Raw genomic sequence first — 14,271 nt, forward strand, 5'->3', positions numbered from 1 at the left:
TTCATTGGCCCGGGGACAAATCGTTAAGAATAAAAGTATTCTTAACGGCTATTTCCTAAATTAAAAAGCAAAGAAAATAGTTTTGAATATATTGTTTTTGCAATAAATAGTTCTTAAGAATGCTCTGCAGTGCATGTTAATGTGTTGTCCCCTGTATTGACTGACAGCTCTCCTGTCCTCATGTTGAGAGGAATCGAGAGAAAGTGCAGAGGCGTTGTGTGTGTGTGTGTGTGTGTGTGCTCTGTAAACATGATGATTACTGTACACTCTTAATTCTTAAATTCTTAAATGTTTCTTAAATGTTCTTAAATGTTTCTTTGGCAGGGTTTATGGATTCATGAAGAAACTTTAATATTCAAATAACCTTTTTCATTGGACAAAAAGGTTCTTTAGACTATAAAATGGTTAGGGGAAAAAGGTTCTTTAAAGAACGTTTCACAAAACGGTTCTTTGGGGAACCAAAAATGATTCTTCAATGGCATCACTGTGAAAACCCATTTTTGGTTATTCCTGGCACCTTTATTTTTAAGGGTGTAGATATCAGAGATGGCCACTCGTGTCACATTTGATGAGACTTGACTTGACAAAAAAAATACTTTTTTAAAAATAAGCCTTGTCTACCGTAAATTAAAAAACATATTTATTGTCTTTATTTGAATTATATAATATCTACTTCACGTATACGTGATGTGGTAGATCGGTCGTTGTTATAGGATTTGATTACATATGTCCATATATTGCGCACAAACTCTGAAATGTCATTAGAGTCCATGAAACATGACAGGATCCATCGTGCCATATATTCTCACGTTTGGATTTATTACCATGTCAGATCAGCTGAGAATCTGTGGAAAACAATTAAACACACCGGAACGACAACATTACATTTTATTATACGTAGCTACAAAGGTTAGTGACATTAACACACACAGCTCGCTGTTATACTGTGGTGTAGCAGCGGCATGGCTCTTTTGGATTGCCAAAAGAGTTAAAACATGAATAAAATCTAACCTTTAAACCTAGCAGTATGTTTTACTTTTATCAATCTTTTCACAGCTGGAGGAAAAAAAAGAGCCAGTCTCTTTCCTTAAAGGGTCATGAAACCCTAAAGCAAATTGAGATTTTAACAGAAGTATGTGTTGAACATCATGGAAGGCAATGATACCACCCATTCGTTTTGAATGTGGGAGAAAACTAGTTCATTTTAAACCTTTTTGCTTTGATTTCAACTCTGTTTTCATAGGCTGTGATTTTTTCTCGTACGGCGATTACTCGTCGCTGTCTCTAATTATTCATGACAGCACGCGTTGGTAAGCATTTTCCTCTGGCTGGCACTTCAGACAGTGAGATCGCATACAGTAAGAGAGAGATGCATTAATAAATCAAAAACAAGCGTTTTTCCCACTTTCTTCAATAGATGCTGAATCTTCACACAAACGTGATTCATCCACAATCTAAAAGTACCTAAAGTATCTAAGCCATTGAACCGGCCAAACAGCTATAAAAACTCCACAAAATAAGCCTAAAAAGTTATGCAAGAGCGTGTTCGTATATATATTTTCGAGAACAAATTGTGAATAGCTGTGCATTAAATTGTGCATTGAATTATAGCTGTCACAGAATACAAGTATTGTAGTAACAGCGAGCTTACAAATCCATGTGTGTATTGTGTGGTTTGGAACTTTTAATGAGAGCAAAATAAAATAATCTGAATCAGAAGAAGCCGTTGATGTGCTGTTGGTCTCCCCTCATCCCCCTCAAAAAAAGATTGTATGATGCTGTTCACTTTATTTAAGCAATTCATCTTGATTTAACGCCATTATATCAGGTTTCTGGATCAAATGTAATTGCTTCATGTTATATTGTGTTAAAACCGTTACTCTTTGGCATAACTTTTTTTGTTTTTTCAAATAACATGTTTCAATCAAGTAACCCAATCAAACAGGACTTTCACTTCCCATCATGCTTTGCAAAGAGTCTGAATTCAGAGAGTAAATGTTTAAATAAAGTGCTGTGTTAAGAAAATGGAGAGACTTTTTAATGTTCTGTTATGTTGGTATTTAAAAGTGTGTGTTATGTTAGTGTTTTCAGAGGTTATCATTATGGTGAAGTGTAGAGCGTGTGCTCGGGGTGAGGATCTGCTACTTTGGGCATGCCATGGATGTAACAAAACCATCTTCTGGCTAGCCAATAAGATCTTGTAAAAGAGTTTCTTTATATACTTGTTATGGTTCATGTTTGATATTCATTTGAACTTAATAGTTTTGGACAAAATTAAGAATATTAACCTGGTTCAACTAAATGGCATTGAATTAACCTTACGTAAAAAAAAAAAAAGTTTACTGGAATAAACAATGTTAATTTAATTCAACTCATTTTTTTGAGTGCATTTATAGCATTTTTTAAAACTGTGGTGAGAACTGACGTCTGCTGAAACAGAGGGTTTCGTGACCCTATAATGCAGCATCTTCCATTTTTATTACAGATATTTTGATGCAATTTCACAGGAAGTGACGATTTTGTTCTCTTGAACACATGGGATAAAAAGGCTGCTTTTTTTGCAGATGTGTTTATGCGGTAGTCCGTTAAATTCCCAATTTTGAATGAAAATATAGATATAGACACAGACACTTCACATGGCAACAAACTGATATGGGAATTGGGTGACATGATCATAATTTGCTGTATTCTCACTTGGTTTGGAAATGACCTGACACTGTCCAAAACCTCATAATGGACTTTTCTTCATTTCTTTACATCAAACTCAAATGTCAAACTATCTCTAGTGTGTAGGTCTCCGGGTGGACTGGGGAGTTTAAATGTTATGTCTACACTGGACAAAAAACCTTCCATTTGAAAAGATCAGGGGAAATTCGATTTATCTTGATATGTTCCCTTTAAGCGCGATCAGGGAGTGTGTTGAAGGAACAGACGGCGTGTGTATACGTGCATCAGAGCTCTGGAAATAATCCACCTCACTCTCTTTCCATCACGACCGCAGCAGCCGTCTCCATGGAAACATCTCCACATAACGCTCTCTAGTCTTGGACGCATCGCATCGCTCCGATGGGACCGCGATCCTCGTCATCACGACTAACTCAAAGCTTCGCCTCGTCACTTAATGCCTAAAAAAAGGCTGTGACTTGGTTAACAAAATGGATTTGAGGGGCCAGATCCTGAACCCATTCACCCTTGTGTAGACACAAGACTTGTGTATTACACAGACAATACTTGTGTATTACACAGACAATACGCGTGCATTACACACACAATACTCGTGTATTACACTGACAATACTCGTGTATCACAGACAATACTCGTGTACTACACTGACAATACTCGTGTACTACACTGACAATACTCGTGTATTGCACAGACAATACTCGTGTATCACAGACAATACTCGTGTACTACACTGACAATACTCGTGTATTACGCTGACAATACTCGTGTACTACACTGACAATACTCGTGTACTACGCTGACAATACTTGTGTATCACACTGACAATACTCGTGTACTACGCTGACAATACTCGTGTATCACACAGACAATACTCGTGTATCACACTGACAATACTCGTGTATCACACTGACAATACTCGTGTACTACACTGACAATACTCGTGTACTACACAGACAATACTCGTGTATCACAGACAATACTCGTGTATCACACAGACAATACTCGTGTATCACACTGACAATACTCGTGTATTACACTGACAATACTCGTGTACTACACAGACAATACTCGTGTATCACAGACAATACTCGTGTACTACACTGACAATACTCGTGTATTACACTGACAATACTCGTGTATCACACAGACAATACTCGTGTACTACACTGACAATACTCGTGTATCACACAGACAATACTCGTGTACTACGCTGACAATACTCGTGTACTACACTGACAATACTCGTGTATCACACAGACAATACTCGTGTATCACACAGACAATACTCGTGTACTACACTGACAATACTCGTGTATCACACAGACAATACTCGTGTACTACACTGACAATACTCGTGTATCACACAGACAATACTCGTGTATTACGCTGACAATACTCGTGTATTACACTGACAATACTCGTGTATCACACAGACAATACTCGTGTACTACACTGACAATACTCGTGTACTACACTGACAATACTCGTGTATCACACAGACAATACTCGTGTACTACACTGACAATACTCGTGTACTACACTGACAATACTCGTGTACTACACTGACAATACTCGTGTACTACACTGACAATACTCGTGTACTACACTGACAATACTCGTGTACTACACTGACAATACTCGTGTACTACACTGACAATACTCGTGTATCACACAGACAATACTCGTGTACTACACTGACAATACTCGTGTATTACGCTGACAATACTCGTATGTTAGGATTACAAAAAGGTTTAAAAGTCACATTTGTTGTCTGGTCGGCTCAGAGGTTTAACAGCGCTAGTCAATGTCAAAATAATTGAGATGGCCAATCAAATCAAATTGGGCGGATGTGATGCAAACTAACTAACTTTTTTTCACAAATGTGGTGGTTTTGAATTGAAACTGCCTTTATGTGATTCATGTCATTCCTAACTGAGTGTGAAGAGACAAGAAACTGTGCTTCTTATTTTGCAGAACTACTGACAATTGATATTGTCGAAATTTTTCTGACAGCATCTTTAGGGTTAGGGGTTAGTTACTTTCTTGATATGCGCAATAAGAACAGTGATGCTTGGCTTTATTAATTGTGACCATCACTAATGATGAAAAGTAATTTTAATATAGATTATAATTAAGAAATATCTAAGACACTTAAAATCCATGTTTTACAGAATAAAACCTCAAGCATATACAGTGTGTATGTTTCAAAGGTAGATTTTTTGAGGAAGAGATGAGAGTATACGGGGACACAACAAAGAATGAGATTTAGCAGCAGACATCTTCTAAAACCAGCCACTATAAATTTTACATCTTATTTGCAATTTTCCAATTTCCCAGTTTCCCTATCGCAAGAACACACACACACATCGGCAGCCTGACTCTCAGCGGGCAACTTTCAAACGCAAAGCGAGGAATAAAACGCTTGTTTAAATTTAAGAGACTCTCTAGACTTACACATTCCATATCCAAAAGTAATGAAAGCTTCTATAAATCCAGGGCCTGACAGAATAATGGAAACATTATGAGAAAACGGAATTAAACAAAAGATTCAAAGGTGAATTATATTAGATAAGAAGAAAGAGTTAGCATTAAAGACAACAAGCCCTTTTTCAGTTTCCAAAGACAACGTAAATGATTTTGTGACTCAACAAACATGTCGCACTGCAGTATTTGTTTTCATGAATCACACTGTTTCTGAGAACATATTGTAACATCCAATCATTAAACCATCCCAAGCTTTGATGTTACGGTCAGAAAATTACATAAATGACAATTACTTTTTTTAATTTTTTATAATGAATTCACGTGTTGCAAATGTTTTTATATTATTTTTTCCAAGATGAGTAAAGTGCCTGGAGTAGCTCCACAGCATGATAAACAATTGATCAAGTGTTTTAAAGTGTTGTAAGCATAGACTGTAAAAAAATATATTGACGTAGTGTCTGTTATGTCACCCGTAGGTTTCTGAAGAGAGTTTGTGAAGTCATCGCCTGGATAAGAGAAAATGGGAAGAGATACAGGACATGGGCGGAGCTTAGGTGACTCAGTGACTAACAGACAGCGGATAAACGGCTATCCACCTGTCACTCAAAGTGGCCACGCCCTTAATTATGCAGAACTTTAAGGCTTTATATAATGTAAATGAATGAGTTATAAAAAATAAAAAAAACCTCATCAAAAGCCGCTCTAGTGGCCAGTCGATGAACTGCAGTTTAAGTCACTTCTGTATTGGCTTCAACAAAAACTGAGGGAGGTGACGCTTGGTTGTAAATTAAGGCGCCGCATCAAGGCCCCATCCACACAGAGACTCGTTTAGCTGTAAAAATGTGGTATCGTTCGGTGTTTCGTCCACACCGATCCCTTATTTTAGGAGCTTGGAAGCAGTGGATAAATCTGAAATCTGTGTACATCCAATCTGTATATTCATGCTCCAAGTCTTCTTCTCGGTTTTTAGTGTATTTCTTTTGCAGAATTACAGCGCCACACATTGGTCTGGCATGTATACTACATCAGTTTTGAGTCGGTATCAGTGGTTTCCTGTACGCAGATATTTCTGGAGATGAAGAGGGAAAAAGATCAGATAGGGAAAGCTCTGGCTTCATGTGGATGTGGCCCAAGTGTGTGCTAAATTCGTTTTTGAACAAATTTGTTTGTTAAATTCAAAGGACATGGACTCGAAATGGCCATGTCAGAGTGGTTCTGATTTCTGACTCTCTGTGATTTGGTCTGTTCGGTGTCTGGCCAGAGCTCTGAGGTGCCATATTGAACATTTGGTTAAATCCAACCATGTCACACACAACCGACAAAAGGAAACAAGGAGAATTAACAGGAGATGTTAACAGGCTCTTAAAGAAAAGAGTGGTGGTTTTCAATGACCTGGACATTTCTATGCAGTAACTAAGGTGTTGTTCTTGGTGGTTGTTTGGTGGATGTTTGCTGCACTAGATCTCTATGCTGTTCTGCTTTCTGGATATGACTCAAGTACTCAAGCATGGCTTTTTTCCACCCATGTTACAATCTGGCAGGAGAAAAACATGTCTAATCACTTGGAAAAGTAATAGCACAAATCTCTCAACAAATGCACAATTGAAAGTGTGATTCACGTCAGCAGACCCAGTTCTACAGGCGTGCTTGAGGCAAAAAATAAAGCAGCGTTTAAAAAAAATCCCTTATAAGCTTTGGCAAAGTTTTTGAAAAATGTACATACATATCTTTCAATGACATACACTATCGTTCTAAAGTTTGGGGTTGGTGCAATTTTTTTAAAAATGATTTTAAAAGTAGTCTATTCCAATCATTAATACAGTAAAAACAGCTAAATTGTGAAAAATTATCATAATATAAAATAACTGTTTCCTTCTTTACCCTTTTTGAATGTAATGTATTCCTGTGATAGTAAAACTGAATTTTCAGCATCATTACTAACATTATTAGTGGAATTATCATTATCAATTTTTAGTAGATTATCATGGAATCATTTCTTATTTTTTATAATATTACTGAGCCCAAACTTTGAATAGCTGTTTATACTAGTAACTATTTTTTTGTTTTGCTGTGGCATTGAAAGTGTGGTTTAAGTAATAAATAAACAAGGTTGTGTTGTTGCAAAGTGCCGGACAAACAGAAAATTACAATATAACGGAGACATGTTTTGAGACCGGCGGAGACGGTTCGGTCATGATGTAAATAAGACAACATCTCTATTGGCAAACCCCTCCATTTTGTAGTAAATGTGTTGGTTTGTATACAACAAAAACAACAATGTCATTGCAGATATTGCAAAAAGCATCAATAAATTACATCAGATTCCAATCAGATACACAAGCAATGGAATATAGACTGACAGTGTGAACATAGCTTTTGTATGTCTCCCTTATTCCACACGCTGGGTAAGAGCTCCATGAACTGAACTGTGTGTGTGTGTCAGATAAGAGACACAAAGAAAGTGTGGGTCTCCAGGACCAGGAGTGAAAAGCATGTAAATAATCAATACATTGAAACAGTTTCTGTTGTTGTTGTAAACAGCAGTCATTGTCAACACATTACCTGATGATAACTTTGCAGAACCAAGCAAACACATATATCATAAACAACTACCATTCAGAGACCATCTAATAGAGTAGCATTGTGCTGCAAACCACATACTGGAATCATCCACACATGATCTCGCTGACCTTCTTCAATACATCTGGGGTATAAAAGAACTAAAAGCCTCACAGAAAGGCTTTTGTGTCTGCCATGTTAGTCTGCGGCGTCCTCCGCAACCTAGTTGAAGAAGAATTATGTTGTGCAATTTACATTCAGCACTAATTCCATGGGTGTGTTTGCACTGTTACTTTATTTGCATATTTCCTTTAGTAAACCAAGAGCTAAAACAACTCCAACAGTGCTTGAAAATAACGCTAACAGCAGGCACAATCCACCCTGTAGTGTAATAAAAAACATAAAAGACAGGGCTATTAGCTTTCATTTCTTCTACATCCCAGATGCCACAAATCTTCACTACAGGAATAGAAAGTAAGAACCGGCAGGAAACTTTGAGCCTAAATCATAAAGAAAATACAAAGAGCTTAGGTATTTTAAAATAAGTGCTGTTCGTTCGGTATTGCTGAGAGTCTCCAAAGGACAGAGATTGTAAAATGAAGCAGAACATCAGGGCCCCTACAGTGCAAGCTGGCCGCTTGGGCCCCTGGGAGCCTTGGTGCATTTAGTGGTGCTGACTACTGACGCGTTGAGTGCACTTACCACTAGAGACCCGACTACTATTTTCAGAAATCTAAAATTTGCCTCCCAAATCAGCTTTTTTCCCTAGATTCTTCTTCTAAAGCCAGCCACTTATCATACAGCAGGATGAGGGGTGTTCAGTGCCATGTGGTGTGTTTGAAAGGCAAAGACATTGTGCTTGAACACCAGAAACGAAAGCATCTCTGGGCTTTACAAGATTAGATGCCAGATGGCAAAACACGGCCAAAGCTGATGCTATCTCTGCCTTGCTGTCTAATAAGATGCATCTCAATTTAAAATGGTGGAAGAGTTGAATGATCTACTCTAGTCCAAATGCAAATCTGACTGCACATAATAATCAGTTCGCAAGGAAAGAGTGTTTACAAGTTACTGTTTTCTTACAATGAGGACACTGATATTTTTAATTATATTCTTTTCATGCGGTCGAGTAACCAGCATATTAGATATCCATGAGCACTGTGTATCTAAGCTTTACTTTCAAAAAATGATGTATGTGAAATAATCTGGTTTTATTATGGTTACACTTTATTTTAATGTGTCCCTGTTACAGTGTTATTATACATTTAAGTAATGGGCAATATTAATTACATGTAGTGTAACCGAATACAATTATGTCTAATTTATGGTTATTACTATAGTAATTACATGTAACGTGTAATAAGGACACATTCAAATAAGATGTGCTTCAACCCATTTATTTGGTGTGGTCTGTACAACAGTCTTTGAAGCTATATCATTACTGCACATCAGTCTGCTTTTGCAGTTTGATCAAAGTCAGATTAGTCTATCCTTAAACGAGGGATGAGGTGAGTCTGAGTCAAGACCAGAAGAGGGTTGAGTCTGAGTCAAGACCAGAAGAGGGTTGAGTCTGAGTCAAGACCAGAAGAGGGTTGAGTCCGAGTCAAGACCAGAAGAGGGTTGAGTCCGAGTCAAGACCAGAAGAGGGTTGAGTCCGAGTCAAGACCAGAAGAGGGTTGAGTCCGAGTCAAGACCAGAAGAGGGTTGAGTCCGAGTCAAGACCAGAAGAGGGTTGAGTCTGAGTCAAGACCAGAAGAGGGTTGAGTCTGAGACAAGGCCAGAAGAGGGTTGAGTCCGAGTCAAGACCAGAAGAGGGTTGAGTCCTAGTAAAGACCAGAAGAGGGTTGAGTCTGAGACAAGGCCAGAAGAGGGTTGAGTCTGAGTCAAGACCAGAAGAGGGTTGAGTCTGAGTCAAGACCAGAAGAGGGTTGAGTCTGAGTCAAGACCAGAAGAGGGTTGAGTCCGAGTCAAGACCAGAAGAGGGTTGAGTCCGAGTCAAGACCAGAAGAGGGTTGAGTCTGAGTCAAGACCAGAAGAGGGTTGAGTCCGAGTCAAGGCCAGAAGAGGGTTGAGTCCGAGTCAAGGCCAGAAGAGGGTTGAGTCCGAGTCAAGGCCAGAAGAGGGTTGAGTCCGAGTCAAGGCCAGAAGAGGGTTGAGTCCGAGTCAAGGCCAGAAGAGGGTTGAGTCCGAGTCAAGACCAGAAGAGGGTTGAGTCCGAGTAAAGACCAGAAGAGGGTTGAGTCTGAGACAAGGCCAGAAGAGGGTTGAGTCTGAGTCAAGAGCAGAAGAGGGTTGAGTCTTAGTCAAGGCCAGAAGAGGATTGAGTCTGAGTCTAGATCAGAAGAGGGTTGAGTCCGAGTCAAAGCCAGAAGAGGGTTGAGTCTGAGTCAAGACCAGAAGAGGGTTGAGTCAGAGTCAAGGCCAGAAGAGGGTTGAGTCTGAGTCAAGAGCAGAAGAGGGTTGAGTCTGAGTCAAGACCAGAAGAGGGTTGAGTCTGAGTCAAGGCCAGAAGAGGGTTGAGTCTGAGTCAAGGCCAGAAGAGGGTTGAGTCTGAGTCAAGAGCAGAAGAGGGTTGAGTCCGAGTCAAGAGCAGGAGAGGGTTGAGTTTGAGTCAAGAGCAGAAGAGGGTTGAGTCTGAGTCAAGGCCAGAAGAGGGTTGAGTCTGAGTCAAGAGCAGAAGAGGGTTGAGTCTGAGTCAAGAGCAGAAGAGGGTTGAGTCCGAGTCAAGACCAGAAGAGGGTTGAGTCTGAGTCAAGACCAGAAGAGGGTTGAGTCTGAGTCAAGACCAGAAGAGGGTTGAGTCTGAGTCAAGACCAGAAGAGGGTTGAGTTTGAGTCAAGAGCAGAAGAGGGTTAAGTCTGAGTCAAGACCAGAAGAGGGTTGAGTCTGAGTCAAGGCCAGAAGAGGGTTGAGTCTGAGTCAAGAGCAGAAGAGGGTTGAGTCCGAGTCAAGAGCAGGAGAGGGTTGAGTTTGAGTCAAGAGCAGAAGAGGGTTGAGTCTGAGTCAAGGCCAGAAGAGGGTTGAGTCTGAGTCAAGAGCAGAAGAGGGTTGAGTCTGAGTCAAGAGCAGAAGAGGGTTGAGTCCGAGTCAAGACCAGAAGAGGGTTGAGTCTGAGTCAAGACCAGAAGAGGGTTGAGTCTGAGTCAAGACCAGAAGAGGGTTGAGTCTGAGTCAAGACCAGAAGAGGGTTGAGTCTGAGTCAAGACCAGAAGAGGGTTGAGTCAGAGTAAAGACCAGAAGAGGGTTGAGTCTGAGTCAAGACCAGAAGAGGGTTGAGTATGAGTCAAGACCAGAAGAGGGTTGAGTCTGAGTCAAGACCAGGAGAGGGTTGAGTCTGAGTCAAGGCCAGAAGAGGGTTGAGTCTGAGTCAAGAGAAGAAGAGGGTTAAGTCTGAGTCAAGACCAGAAGAGGGTTGAGTCTGAGTCAAGGCCAGAAGAGGGTTGAGTCTGAGTCAAGAGCAGAAGAGGGTTAAGTCTGAGTCAAGACCAGAAGAGGGTTGAGTCTGAGTCAAGGCCAGAAGAGGGTTGAGTCTGAGACAAGGCCAGAAGAGGGTTGAGTCTGAGTCAAGGCCAGAAGAGGGTTGAGGTTGAGTCAAGAGCAGAAGAGGGTTGAGTCTGAGTCAAGGCCAGAAGAGGGTTGAGTTTGAGTCAAGAGCAGAAGAGGGTTGAGTATGAGTCAAGACCAGAAGAGGGTTGAGTCTGAGTCAAGACCAGGAGAGGGTTGAGTCTGAGTCAAGGCCAGAAGAGGGTTGAGTCTGAGACAAGGCCAGAAGAGGGTTGAGTCTGAGTCATTAAATTGACAGCTCAGGCCTGAAAATAAATGAGAAGTTTCATTTTTAGGCCAAACTTTGTGTTGATGCCCACTTTCAGACACATTTTCAAAGAGCAGTAACTTTTTTATTATTTTTAATGTCAATGTCGTTTGATTAATATATTCCCCAATTACCAGTTTTGTGTTTTTATGTAAATGGCTCTGGTGAAATAATTTAATAAATTCCTCTTTGTTTTCCCGTACCGGTAATTAAAGCAGCATATTCTAGACTTTATTAAATACAGCAGATCATGAGCAGTACAGCCTCTCATGGGTAAACCAAGGTTTAACTAAATAATGAAATACCACCATGGCATGGATGACAATGCCAATATATGCATACATTCTAAAAATGCACATAAAAACTTTTTATCTGAAGAGAAGACATGCGCAAAAACTATGTTGGAAACACATTTACTGAATACATCCCTTGAAGTGCAAAAACAAACTCATTGACTCAACATGACTTTGCTTCAACAGAGGACATGATTGGATAACAGGACTAACTAGTAGACAAATCACATCACAGCATCTCAAGTGTCTGTTTGGTGGTTCTGAAATCCCTTAATCAAAGTCTATCATCAGAATAATTTTGCATAATTACCTCCCTGAACACACAATTGAGTTCCCAAACACCAGTCTCCAACCGCAAGAGAACATGACAGCGTTTATTGTGTTTCGTCTGACGCTCTGAGATGCAAGTCATTAATGACAGAGGAAAAAAGAGCCACAGTTTCTTCCCCATTAGCAGTAACTTCCCTCTTTATTACAGATATGTTGTGCCAGTTTCCTAAGAAGTGGCAGATTTGTTCTCCTGAACACATGGGATGAAATGTTGCTTTATTTGCAAATGTTTTTGCGATATTCCAATCCCAAGCTAAATTCGCAACTTTGGCTGGAAACATAACAAATATTGGAAAGGGTTGAAATATGCAGATGCTGCTATAAAACCAATGAATGTGAAATACCTGGAGGATTTTTCTAAAGAGCAGTGAGCAATTTAACTGCTCAGGAAAAACAGGGACTTGTGAACAACCTATCAAAACATTCAACTAACAGACCGTATTCAGAAACGAGTATATGTAAACCTTTAATTAAATTCAGCTATAATGCTGAATGCTCTGTGTGACAGAGATGCCAGGCCAGCAACAGCAAGAGATATTTTAGTAGCTTAATTCATCAAGAATTTGACCGTCTCCCACAGTGACCCAGTGCAGCAGTAAGTGTTTGCACTCGGCCAGAAAATCCATCAAATTCATTAGCAAGTGCACAAATTGTTACTTGCACTAGGATGAACAAATGGCTTCCAAAAAGCTGTAAAATGTAGCCTGCTATCCATGTAAATAGTTGTAGCATGTTTTTTTGTGCACCGTATCTTTCTCTTTCCAATATTTTCCATGTACTCTACTGTTGAAGTATGGAAAAACTGAAATAGTTTCAAACAATTCTTCTGGGTTGCATTAAATAGATTAAAATCAGAGGCTGATTACAAATGACTATTTAAAATAAATTATGTTCTTCAAAAAAATTAAATCCTCCTGATGTGCAGCACAACACTTTTATTATTAAGCACCACAGCAGCATGTTTTAAGGGTGAGATTATACAATGATTTCTTAAGAGACTGGCTGCTTTGCCAGAACAGGGAAAGAATAAATTATAAACGTAATCGTTTTTATCATTATTAATCTCTTTGGCTGTATTGTTAAACAATTAAATGCTGCTAGAGAAAGCAGATTCTTGAGTGGTTCACACAGAACACATTATTTCTTTCCACTGCAATGCTTTTCCATTGTTTTCTTGGTAAACATGCACTACAAACACCTTTCACTGTTAAGCTTCTGCATCGCATCTTTCATAACATCTCCAAGGTAAAAGAAGTTGAACTTTTATAAAAGTGCATCTCCAGACCATTCAACTGCCCTGGGTTTCATGTTTTTAATGTATTGCAATTTAAAATAACATTATAAAATGTATTCCTGTGATGGCAAAGCTGAATTTTCCATATAATTAGTGTCTTTAGTGTCCCAGGATCCTTCAAAAATCATTCTAATATACTGATTTGCTGTTCAAGAATTTTTTTTACAATACTAGACAAAGACGCATGGCAAACACTAGGGCTTAAATACACAGAGACTAATGTCTAAAATCAAGACGATGAACCAATGACAGAACTGAACCAAGAACCCAAATGACTAGATCAACCAATGAAGACAACACAACAGACTTAGGCAAGAACATGACATGATCCAAGATTCAACAAAGTGAGGCTGAAGCACTCAGGCTATCTTAGAGTTGAATAAACCATTGTGAAGAAATCAAGAGTATTGTGAATGTGGAATAAGTGTATGTATGTATGAATAAAACCATTTTTGTGTATGAATAAAAATGTCAGACTTGTCTGACAATAAAATATAATATCCTATCATATCATATGATCACATGAGGGCACAATGAAATCACATGACAACAGGAAACATGACATTGAACATGAAGCAGAACCAACACTAGACATTACAAATGAAATCACAAAACAATCTGCACACACACACACACGTCTCTTGATACACAATAACTGATGAACACACGTGTGACTGGGCGATAGCCAACAATACATTGCATGGGTCAGAATTATACATCTTTCTTTCATGCCATAAATCCTTTGGATATTAAGTAAAGATCATGTTCCATGAAGATATTTAGTACATTTCCTACTGTAAATATTTCAAAAATGT

At 39.1% G+C, this 14,271-nt stretch overlaps 1 protein-coding gene across 1 annotated transcript in view; it reads right to left on the reverse strand.

Moving 5' to 3' along the window:
* rngtt (RNA guanylyltransferase and 5'-phosphatase) overlaps nucleotides 1-14,271 on the reverse strand; it is a 159,889-nt gene that overhangs the window by 81,718 nt on the left and 63,900 nt on the right. The window lies entirely within an intron of this gene.

Source organism: Pseudorasbora parva, chromosome 15 (assembly GCF_024679245.1).
Source record: "Pseudorasbora parva isolate DD20220531a chromosome 15, ASM2467924v1, whole genome shotgun sequence".
Lineage (NCBI taxonomy): Eukaryota > Metazoa > Chordata > Actinopteri > Cypriniformes > Gobionidae > Pseudorasbora > Pseudorasbora parva.